The sequence below is a fragment of the Sapajus apella genome, unplaced genomic scaffold, assembly GCF_009761245.1.
Source record: "Sapajus apella isolate SASKATOON/1434 unplaced genomic scaffold, GSC_monkey_1.0 scaffold45, whole genome shotgun sequence".
Classification (NCBI taxonomy): Eukaryota; Metazoa; Chordata; class Mammalia; order Primates; family Cebidae; genus Sapajus; species Sapajus apella.
In genome coordinates this window covers 20357723-20370276 of record NW_022436985.1, presented here as the reverse complement: position 1 = coordinate 20370276, position 12554 = coordinate 20357723, and positions in this window count along the sequence as shown.

Sequence of the window (12554 nt, the reverse complement as noted above, 5' to 3'; positions counted from 1 at the left end):
GCTGGCACCATGTTAAGATCTGCATCGATCTCGCTGGGAGCTGTGCACCAGAGCTGTTCCTAATTGGCCATCTTGCCAGCAATCCCACTCCCACTTCTACATACTGAGACAGGTGACTGGCTTACTCACAGTGTAAAAACTGAGACCTCTCATCCTGGGAGCTAAAAATGTTAGCCCCCTTCATCAGCAACAACACAGCCATCCAGGAGCTCTTCAAGAGTGTCTGAAAACAGTTTACAGCTGTTTTCAGGTGCAAGGCCTTTCTGCACTAGTACAGCGGTGAGGTCATGGAAGAGATGGAGTTCACAGAGGCAGAGCAATGTGAATGAGCTGGGGTCTGAATACTAGCAGTACCAGGATGCCAAAGCCTAGGAGGAGTTGTTTGAGGAGTGTGCTGAGGAGGAGAGCTTCCCTTTCTAGGCAAAGTGGGGAAAAGGCAGTGTGCATTCTTCAGTGTTTTGATAGCTGTGTGTCGCTGCGCACCTTTTTGTGTCCTTACGTCTCCTCATGTTGCATTCTAAAGCATTTAATAGTATGCGGTTTTTGCCTAATAGACTTTTATTTTTGGCTATGAAAATACTTTATTTCCAGGGTCAGTAGTGGCTGTGGGTGGCTTGGGGGAGGAGGTTAATACTAGGCTAAGGGCCATTGTCCAGAGTAAACAGTTGTAAACCACTAGCAGCCAACAGCCTTTAGCTACTAGGGGATAAATGCCCTGACTTGGAGAGAGCTCTCCATGAAGCATGAGCAATGTCCACTATCCATGCTGGAACATCTTGTGCCAGTGATGGCAAGAAGGGGATGTGATTAACCTTGTACTAGTGTACTGCTTCCAGATCTCCAACTTTGTCAGTACCTGGCCAAGCTTATGTTGCCACACATGGTAGGTCTTCATAACACTTGAAGGGCTGTGCATACTAGCCTGTCAATGCTACTGAGCTGCTCAGCAGCCAGTTTTTGGTGCCAAACATGGATAGAGTAATACCAAGAAAATCCAGACAGTAGAGGAAGTAACTGTGGCTGGCAGGATGGCAGTGACATGGGCATCTATCATTCAGCACAGCAGGGACCCAGAGATTTCACCAAGTAGAATTCAAGTAATAGGGCACTACTAATAGACCCCAAGCCTCTTACTATTACTTGGACTGTGAGTCGGTAATCTGACAAAGGGGGTGGTTTAAAAACTTAATTGCAGAGCTTACAACTTCTCTTCCTTTGCTCATTTCCATTGGGTAGCAATAAGTCCAGCTGCAACTACTTGTCCTGTGATACCCTGCATATGGAGGGGGGGCGCTCAAGACTAACTTCTACTTAGATCTTGCGGGGTGAGAAGTTCAGTGGGCTTCCAGGGCATCTACTTGAGTTTCAGCCTATGCCTAAGCATTTCCCAAATCCTCAGCTGCCTGGAATTCAGTCAAGAGTATTAGGCTGGAGAATGTTACCATGGAAGACCTCAGGTAACATCCTCACAGCATTGCTTTATTCTATGACTTGCGTGGCATGTGCCAACTTTACCTGGGTTCCTCAGCTCAGCAAATCAGAAGAGATGGCAGAGAAATATGCTGGCTGTGGCAAGAAGTCATTTTTGACATCTTGTGACCTTAAGGGGAAAGTGTCCCTTGGGTAGAAGTAGCATCTTACCTGCAGGAGGCTGGATGACAGCAGGTAACCCTGGAAACATTCATAGAATTGAGTGTGACTTGGTCCCAATTATGACCCGGGAATTCCATATAAGGGGAATCACATTCATCCAGGTCCCTATTGCCTAGTATGACAGGTTGGCTTATTGGGAAATGGACTGAAATTGAGTTGAGCGTGAATGCTTGTTGGAGGTGGAAAACCTGTCAGAGGGACATAGAGAAGTAGGATTGGGCAACAGAGATAGTTAACTGGGTTGCAGGCATCATAATGCCTTGGCTAGTATTACTGGTATGTGTGGCTAGCACAGTTACTTCGTGGTAGCCTAAAATGACCTACCTTGAAACAGCCACTGTGGTCACTGATTAGATGAAGGGCCCTGCGGGGAAAGGCGTGCCCTTGCAGCTGGAAGAAACCCTGAAGTAGGTGGCATGCTACTGGCAATCATGCTTACAGCTGGGGCAACAAGTTCTTCCTTGAGCTGGGACCTGGTGGCACACTTCCATATCATTTGTGTGTAGTGAGCTGATAAATTTGACTCCCCTTTCTAGTGTGCTTGTCCACATAGATGCACTCAGCAGTTCAGCATGACAGCTGTGCAGCCTTGCCTAGAGTACCCCAAGATGGACTATGAGCTTCAGTTACTGGATGCTTGACAGCTAAGATGTGGTGGGACTAGAATTTGGTTTCTTGTAAGTAGGATGTAAGGAGTATTCAAAGGGGCCACTATAATATTAACTTGGTTTCTTGTAACCAGAACTGAGTATAAATCTGTAGGCATCCTACAGTAAAATTGAGAACATAGCCGAGGTGGTGTGTGTCTCATGTCACATATGCCATAAGAAGAGATGAGCTGAGTTCAACAGGCTATTCACCACACCCCCGATGGTTTGGAGCACAGGGTAGGCTTTCTCTTCTGGTAAAGGCATAGGTTCAGGCTCAAGAATCGTTTGCCTTATGGCTACGTTCAATCTTTTGTATTTTTGCCGCACTGAGAAGTGGGGAACTATGAAGGAAAGCACAACCATTCCAAAGCCTGTTCAGAAGCCAGGCTATTCTAGGCCACTGTCCCAGGATCCTCAGGTATAGGATATGTCTGTCAGGAGAAATCCTGTGCCAGTTCTGTAGGCACAAGATAGAATCCAAAGTGATCCACTCAGGACAGGGTAGTGCTATACTCCTTGCCTCTTGACAACAAGGATGTCCTCAGCTGTGACCCTGAGTCTTCAGCACATCAGAATAGGAGGAAGAAATGCCTGAAAGCGCTCCTACTGCCTGGAATAGGTGCCCATATAAGCATAGAGGCCAGATGGGTAATGTGGGCTGTGTAGGTACTGGAGTAATCGTGAAGGGAGAGATCTTTGTGAAGCCTATGATTCCTGGAGTAGTAGCTTCATGGTGGAATCCATTCTATAGTATGTAATAGCACTGTAATAGGCGGGAGTTCTGGGAAACTGCATGTTAACACAAGGTTGAAAGAACTGACCAATATCCTAAATCATATCAGACCCCTCTTTCTCAAGCAGGACCTCGATTGTACTGACCCTCATAGGGATGAGCATTTTCATGCCCTTCAACAGCAGTGTCCCTAATTCTGAGGTCTCCAAAGGTGTGTGGTACTTAGAATAGCTAAGCCACAAGGCAACGTGCAAGACAATAGGAAGAGATAGGACACAGTGAGTGGAAGATGGCATAGTCATGTAAGGCACGCAGCCTATGAGCTGGCCCCTAGTGATCCTTGCCTCCTGGTATTTTAGTTTTTGTGCTAAGCGCCTTCTCTTGAGAGTAGATACAGTGGCTGGCTTGCTTGATGAAGTGATGATGGAAGAAGTGGCAGGTCCCTCCAAATACATGGTTAGATATTAGGCACTATCTTAGACTTCCTGTATTAGTATATTTTTATGCTACGGGTAAAGACATACCCAAGACTGGGAAGAAAGAGGCTTTAATTGACTCACAGTTCCATGTGGCTGGGGAGGCCTCACAATCATGGTGGAAGGCAAGGAGCGAGTCATACCTTACATGGGTGGCAGCAGGCAAAGAACTTGCACAGGGAGACTCATCTTTATAAAACCATCACATCTTGTGAGACTTACTGTCATGAGGACGGCACTGAAAAGACTTGCCCTCATGATTCGATTACCTGCCACGGGATCCCTCTCACAACACATGGGAATTCAAGATGAGATTTGGGTGGGGGCACAGCCAAACCACATCACTTCCTTTACTCCTAGAGTAGTTGCAGACATGGTTTATAACTTACCCTACCTAACCCCATGGTCAAGGTTTCTTACTGGGTTCTAGATCTTAGCTTAAATGTGGCATTTGAAAGTGCCTCTACTCTGAGAATGAATGGGCAATCCCCATTTAGTCATTCATAATGTGGGTCCACATTTATTCACCACTAGGATGAACATTAGGACAAACTACTGTAAGCCATCATTACAATTCTAACATGTAGTTCCACATTTGAAACAGACTTCATTTGCTGACCTGACAGGAAGCTAGACACTAGAATACACCTATGATACTGTTGACTCTGGACAGGATCCTCCATGTAATGGGGAAGACAAGGAGTGTGAATTATGCTGGGGGATGTGTACAACCTAATACCAGGGTTACATGAGAATGTCTTACAGTGCTATCCTTCTACCTACCACAGAAGGGTCTGGGGCCCTATCTTCACGTGGAAAAGGAGTAGGAGGTCCTGAAACGAGTCAAGTGAGTTCATTATGCTGATGCTGCTCATGAGATGTTGACTATTTGCACCACTATAGCATGGGCTCCAAAGACACTGTGCTCACTGGATTATGAAGATGGGGATGCATCTGAGAACCAGTGGGTCTGTGTCCCTCTTGGAAAGAGATCGTGGTGTTCATTCTGGTTCTTCTTCACTTTGACCTGTGAGCTCCTCCTAGTTTTGGTTGGTTACACTTTCAGATACTGTTAGACTTAATATTTTCTACCACTTGTTCAGATATGGAACTACAGAACTTGATGCATGGTCAGATTCCTCCCCTATAACTTTGATCATTGTCCTAGCTTTGTGGTCTTCAGGATTCACATCCTTGTGAATGAAGTTTCTCCTTGATGCTTGCCTGTTTGAGAGCTTCAGTGCTCATCAACAGAGGAACAACAGTTCCTCTGTTCAGTGAAGCTGTAATGCTATTCCTTGAGCAAACATAACTAAACTGATCTATGTCAGTCACAATTGTGAGTGATTCAAGATCACAGTTCTGGGTGATCTGTTTGGGCCCCAGAACTCATCTGGCAGCACCACCAATATCTGAAGAACTGACAGGAAGGGCTATGTTTAGTTTGTGTTTTGTGGCATGAAGGGAGCTATGCTTAGTATTTTCATGGCATGAAGTAATCGTTGCAAGTAGATTGATGCTGTCTAACCTCTTTTGAGTCTGGCTACCTGACTTAGATCTGTCTGGCTTAGAGTGTAGCAGTCACACAGTGGCTACTGGCAGGTTCAGGTAGAGTTCTAGTGCTCTAGAACCTCATGTGAGCCTCCCTGGAAGGGTTCCATCTGATTGCTATGGGAGATTCTATTGGAGACAAATTTTTGTGTTTTCTTCCAGGGCAAGGAGTCTGGTCTTTAGTCACTGAACCATAGTACTGGAGGATCCTTGAGTATTATCCATTTGTTTGGGTGACCAATATAGGTGAGATGGGCAGTTGGTGTTACACATTTGCTCTCTTTAGAATATTTATTTCTTTGAATAGACAAAAATTCTGATAAATGAGGATAAAAAAACATGAAGGTAGCAGGCAGTCCATGTGGTTCTAAGGATTTGTGATCTCTTTGGTCCAAAAATCCCTCAAGGCATTTGAGTTGTCAAACATGAGGCATCATGGCTACCCTCTGCTCCTGGAAGAAGTGGAAACTAAAAATGGACAGATTGAAACTTCCTTTTAAAGGCATGAACTAGATAGAACTTGTCCGTCAGTTCTGTCCACATCCATTGCCCAGGATTTAGTCATGTGGTCACAACTAGCCGAGAAGCCAGTCACACAGTCTCAGCTGGTGGAACTCTGTGGCTACCTAACTTGGAACTCGATTACCTACAAGACAAAAATGAGTATTGGATAACTAGTTCATTACACCACCTAGGATAAGAAAATCCTTCAGATTTAGTGCCAACTGCAACTACATGGGTAATGATATGCTAGCTCACCTGATCAGGTTTCCTCTGCCTCACCCACTGTGGTAGATTGATGGTGTCTAACCTCTGAGGCTAGCTACTTGGCTTAGATCTCAGTCTATCTTTGAGTGTAGTGGTCACACATTGGCTACTGGTAGGTTCAGGTGGTGTTCTAGTGTTATAAGAACCTCATGTGAGGCCACCACTAAGAAGCCATGGGCCTGTGGAGCACCCATTACATTGGTGTTTGTGCATGTCCTAACCTGAGGCTGGTGTCTTCAGTACCTCACCAGAATTGAGGTAAAGCAGCAGCACGTTGTCTAGCTGCAAGTCCTAGGTAATGTATAGTAGCAAAAATCTTCATATTGTATAGTGTATTCTTCGGCTATGGAGCTATAAAAATAGCAGTTGGGTATGAAGCTACTTAAGCAGTCCTGGTGAGGAGGGATGGAAAAGTAACAAAAGAGCTTCCTCTTATTTCCTGCTGTAGGCCTTTTAGTACACTTAGAATCCTTGCGGTGAGCTCAGTACTCGCACGTGTGATCCTTAGGCATTATTGTGTTATGTGGACATGGAGCTTGGTGTCCAATGCTTGAGTCATGCTGAGTCATGCGTGGAGTTAGTGGAAACGATGCAGATAATAGCATAACAGCTTGATTTCTTTTCTGGTTTGCTGCTTTATAGAAAGACATTTTAAAGCTGATCTGAGATGGTAGAAGGAAGTGTGGTGGGCCTGTTTCTCAGCACCTCTGAGTCCATTAATCTTGGTCAGTAGGTAGTTGTGCCAATTGTGGTTTCTTTTCTTTGAAGAAAGGGTAACTAAGCCCTGAGCGTAGGGCAGGATAGGCCCTAGGAGAAGGGGTAGGTTCTATTCCTTAGAGCTTTTGGCCTTTCATATGAGATTTCAAGCCTGTATGGTATTCACTGTTGAGTATGAATACTGAGGGTTAGCCAACCAGTCCTTATTGCCTGACTTCAAAGAGGCTGTCAAACTGAACACAGGTTCTGTCTAACCTTAATAAGAGGTGAGGGGGCCAGAACTAACGTGACAACCATCTATACTGAAGGGCTTTTGGAAAAACTGATCTGCTGGAGGCATTGCACTGTTACGTTATGTAAAACATCCACGTGGCATCTGCAGGTCAGAAGCTATTTCCGGCCTAAGGTACATGCATCTTGGCAGTCAATCTTAAGATGAGAGAATGGGAACATGGAAAGAACCTGGCTCCCTGATGTCACTGAGCTTCAGGACTCAGTAATGACTAGCCACCAGAACTGTTGTATGTGGAAAAACAATGTAATGTATTCAAGCCAAACCGGTACTCCATGTAGAAACAACTGAGTTACTTACATGAAAACCTCTGGGTAAAATACTCTTTGAAATCTTTCTCTAACTTTACCAAAAATATTTCTATGAATCACATAAGGGAAAGAAGAGGAACAGGGTCAAGTTCCCTGCCTCAGTGCCACAACTGCACTGTTGTGGCTAAGAAATCTCAGATGCAAGAAATGAACAGCTCAGCATAACATGAACAAATCTTAAACTAAGGTGAACCAATGTAAGTCCCTTTTGTCTTTCTTAAACTGGTCTCAACACCTGAGCCCAGCTCAGCTTAATTGAGTCCCTGTGTTAAGGGCTTTTCAGGTAAATTCAGTAAATCCAGACTCTATTCCTGTTTAGTTAGGGTTCTCTAGAAAGACAAGACATTGGGCACAAGTAACTTATTGGAGGTGATTCCTGGAAGCATGGTGAGGGGAAGTGGCAGGGAAGGCAGGTAAACCATGAAAGTGTCCTTGAACTCGTTGGGCAACTGGGGTGAATTCTGAGGACCCTCTGGGACAATCCTGAGGAATGGTCTATGTAGACTCCTGGGGTGAGCCACTCACTCCTGCCCCTCACTGGCTGAGGACTCTTTCTGAAGACGAACTCTTAGCACTCCTGGCCTGTTTTTCCTGTAGGTAAGCATGTTCCTGTGGCAGGAGAACATGGGTACAGACAGTCTTATAACACACCATGTGGACATGTCTGCAGGGGACCTCCAGATGGCCTCAGCAAAATATGCAAGAGGAGCTGAGTGAAGTATGACTCACCTGGATCCACATGTGCCTAGACTACCTTTTAGAGCTGAGTTGGAATTGAGGTCTTGGGTTTGATTTCCAGATTGGAAGCACTGGATGGCAGCTACCTGGGAAGGGATGTGGCCTTATGTGAGATACTCTCTTCAGCTGAGCTAAGCTTGGGAGGAGCTGACAGCTAACAGACTCCTGGGGCATCCAGTAGCTGAGAACAAATCCTTCATTCCTGAAAGGGGAAACAGTGGTTGCGTTCTATCACGTATGTCAAAGAATCATAGCAATAAAAATGAACAAAATGAACGTGTAGACCTAATATAGATCAAACTGTCAGAATATTTTCTTACGGTGTCATTGAAGGAGGGGTGAACAGGGAGTATCAGAGCTGACCTCCTTGTAAATTGTTAGATATGTGTTGTTACTTTTAAGTCCAGCATGTCAGCCCCATCTTGAGGGTGGAGTTTCAGAACTTGTCTGTGCTGAGAGCTGCAATGTTTTGAACAGAAAGCAGGATGAGAATTGTGTGGAAGCATCCACAAAGCTAGATCAGTCTCTGAGGGATGCTGCTTGGAGGCTCAGTTGCGTCACCTTTGGGACAAGGGATGGTTTGGCTTAGAAATGCTCCTTCCTGTTGCTGTACTTCCCTGGCACTGTCTCCTGGCCGGGACACCGGTGTCTGATAACTGAGGAAAAGCCAAGATTGGACTATCTTAAACCTTGTCCTCTAGTAAATTCCAAATGATGAACTTCCTGAGATTAATGAATCCTACATGTTTATGATAGCCTATGGTCTTATTCTTGAGGTTCAATTCAGCTGTATCTTTGGCTCATATTCTTTTCTCGGACAATGTTTGTCTTCTAACCTAGTGTTGCTATGAAGTTAGTTGACTTGATCTTAACCTAAATGCTCATTGGACTTGATTGCTTTGAAGTCCAATGTATTTATATATTGATCATTTTGAGTAGGTATATGGCATTCTTGGTGCTGATTGAACAGTTTGTCTGCTTCTGCACAAGCGGTGGAGCCATACCAGACAGAGCATCGATAGAAAACAAGGTGATAGGAGGTAATAACTATGGTTTTCCTTCTGGCAGATTGAATTCCACTTCTTGCCTTTTTTAACCATATGTCTGATATCAGGTGCCTCAGAAAAATCAACCTGAAGGAATGTGAAGAAACTGCAGGCAAGAGCTGGATCTCTCTAGAAAACCATGTTATGTGTTAATGCTCTGTCCAAATATACTTTTTGCTGTGACATTTCTTGTCCCCCTCTAGGAGGGAACTAAGACTAGCTTTTGTAGGAAACAGTAAGCTTTATACAAGTTTTACACACAATGCTGATGTACCTTCAGAATAGTGATACATGAGATATGAGGGAGCTCGTTTGACAGGTTAAAGCATGTAAGACAACATTCCCATGATGGGTGGCTTTGGGGAGGGGATCATGACTCTCTAGTGATCAGGGAGAAGCTCCCTTCCCCTGTTGCAGCTTGTCAACAGGATCTAATGGCTCAGTGTAACTCTGTTCTGCCCTTGGTTGGTAGAATGGCTCTTCCTTGGAACTAGTATGGATAGGAGTACACAGGGGAAGACATAGCCAAGGCCTCTTCTGTAGCTCCCCTTGCTTCTGCCTGAGATATTGCTGCCAGTCCTTTTATGTAGTCCTGTCCCATATTTTGAGTATCAAGGACCCTTTAGTGTAGACATAGAACTACAGAAAGTGGCAGGGGATAAAGTGCAATTGTTAGTGCTTTTGTCACTTTGCATGTCTCTTTGATTGTTGTTGGCCTCACTCTTATAATCTGGATATTTCTTCCAGATAAAATGGGCTCATGGGCTAGGTCTGCTTGGATCATTTGGTGTAAAGCAGAAATATGGTGGAAACAGCTGTATCAGAGGCAAGTACCTAACCATGAAGGTTGAGGGGAAGTTTAAGGGCCTTGCTGGCTTCTAGGTCCTTGAACCCCAGGGTTAAGAGAAAAATAAGTTCATGGATTGAGCTGGGTCCTAAGAGAAAACATCTACACAGAATTGGACATGGAGGAATTTACCAGACATTGGAGATGAGAAGCTGTTGGGGAGCATTCATCTCATAAAGTAAGGGAGTAAGGCAGGTAACCAGCCTCAGATTGGAGTGAGGTGAAATGAGCTTTGGGTAGGCCAAAAAGTGAGTCTTAGACTCAAAGTTGCTGAAGTTGCTAATTTACACTCCCACCAACAGTGGAAATGTGTTTCTCTTTCTCTACATCCTCTCCAGCATCTGTTTCCTGACTTTAATGATTGCTATTCTAACTGGTGTGAGATGGTATCTATTGTGGTTTTGATCTGCTCTAATGGCCAGTTATTTTTTTATGTTGGCTGCATAAGTGTCTTTTGAGAAGTGTCTGTTAATATTCTTTACCCACTTTTTCATGGGATTTTCTTGTAAATTTAAGTTCCTTTATAGATTCTGGATATTAGACCTTTGTCAGATAGGTAGCTTGCAAAATTTTTCCCATTCTGTAGGCTTTTTAGTTTGATTACATCCCATTTGTCAATTTTACCTTTTGTTGCCATTGCTTTTGGTGCTTTAGTCATGAAGTCTTTGCCCATGCCTATGTCCTGAATGGTATTGCCTAGGTTTTCTTCTAGGGTTTTTATGGTTTTGGGTTTTACATTTAAGTCTCTAATCCATGTTGAGTTAATTTTTGTATAAGGAAGGGGTCCAGTTTGTTTTCTACATATGACTAGACAGTTTTCCCAGCACCACTTATTTAAACAGGGAATCCATTGAATCTTACCCTCCCTTTTGCCATAAGGATAAAAACCTTTTTAGGGAATTAAAACTGAGCCAAAACCTGTCCAGTGGCTGAAGCAGAGCTCTTCCAGAACCCCTAGTCACAGGTTCCTTTGAGGTATGTCTCCAGGCAGGAGAAGTCCTGTCCAAGTCTTCTAGGTGCACGATGGAGAAGCTGTGAAGTGATCTACTCGGGACAGGGCTGTACTTTAACTGTTTGCTTCCTAACATTCCTACCTCTGACCCTGAGCCTTCAGCAGATGAGAATAGTTAGGAGATAAAGTCTAAATGAGTTTCTGCTGCCTGGAATAGGCACACCCATAACTATGGAGGCCAGATGGGCAACGTGGGCTGTGGTATAGGTACCAGTGATCCTGAGTGGGGAGGGATCTCCTGTGAAGCCTATGATCTTAGTAACAGCTTCACAATGAGTGAGTTCCACAGTGTATGCCACTGTAATGGACTGGAGTTCTGGAGAGCTGTATGTTACAATGAAAACAACTGCTGGCCCATATCCTGGCTTGTGGAAAACCCATGTCTCAAGTAGAACCCCCATTGTACCCTGATCCTAATACTTTTATGCCCTTTGATAATAACAGAGTCCCTAGCAAGTCTCTGAAGGTTGTAGCATGTAGAACAACAAAGCCACAAGGAAAAGGGCAAGACAATAGGAGTCATAGGACCTAGTGAGCAGGAGACAGCATAGCACAAATGGGCAGGCAGCCTGTGAGCCGGCCCCCAGGGGCCCTTGCTGCTTGGTGTTCCAGCCTGTGCTGCTAAGCCCCTTCCCTTGAGGGTGGATGTAGTGACTTGAACAGATAATGGAAGTGTTTTGTCCCCTCAAATGAGATTGAGACTGGCTTCTGTCTTGGGTCTTGCACTCGATTTGTTTTGCAATGTGTGTCCTAGGAGAATCAAAGCTGCTATGTGGTAAATCACTATGGAGTGGCGAACTTGGCTAGGGGCCTCAGCAGTCTGAACAGCTGAAGCTTATCACTGATCTTGGAAGCACGGTAGTCTTTATGTGTGGGGATATGTTGTAAGACCACCATAAATGTCTAAAACCATGAAGACATTGTTAGGCAAGCTAAGTGTTAAAGCACCGTGTATGCTGTTTTTCTCTACACATAATGCACCTATACCTAATTTGTAAGTTAAGCTTTGTCAAAGTAAGGCACAATGAAAACAACATGCTAGCATCACTACTGGTGACCATTAAAATAAGGGTTAAACAGAAACACTGCAATACTGCTGATTTGATAATGGAAACGGTCACTAATGGCTAGGTAGCATACAAGATGTAGAAACCCTAGACAAAGGGACGTCCCTATGTCCACAGTAGGATGGTGTGAGATCTCATCACACTACTCAATGACATGTAACTTAAATTACTTCAGGAGTTCTGTCTAATTTTGGCCTGTGGGTACTTGGGTAGCTAATACCATAGAAAACCCCTACATAAGTCGAGGACTACTATAGACATCTTGAGGTCAGCCAACTGCTGTGAGTAACCTTGGAAGTCCTATGTGCTGGTTGAGCCCTCAGATGAGAATACCTCTTGGCTAACAGCTTGATGGTGTCTTTGAGAACTTGAACTAGAGGTATCTGGCTAAGCTATGACAGCATTCCTGACCCTTAGAATCTAGAAAGATAAGTGATGTTTTAAGCTGCTAAGTTTGAGGTTAACTTGTGTAGCAGCAAAAGATAACCATGTCTATGGCAACAGGCAGCTGCTACTTGGCTTTAGTCAATGATTGCTGTGAAGGAATGACAGTTGTGTTGGCCAAGAAATAGCTGTACTTAAAAGTGGGAAATGTCAACTCAAGTGAATCCTGTAGAGCCAAGTCACATGTGGGTAGGTAGCTAGGTCTACCTTCAGACATGTTTGGTTTGACATCTGTAGCATTTTAATAAA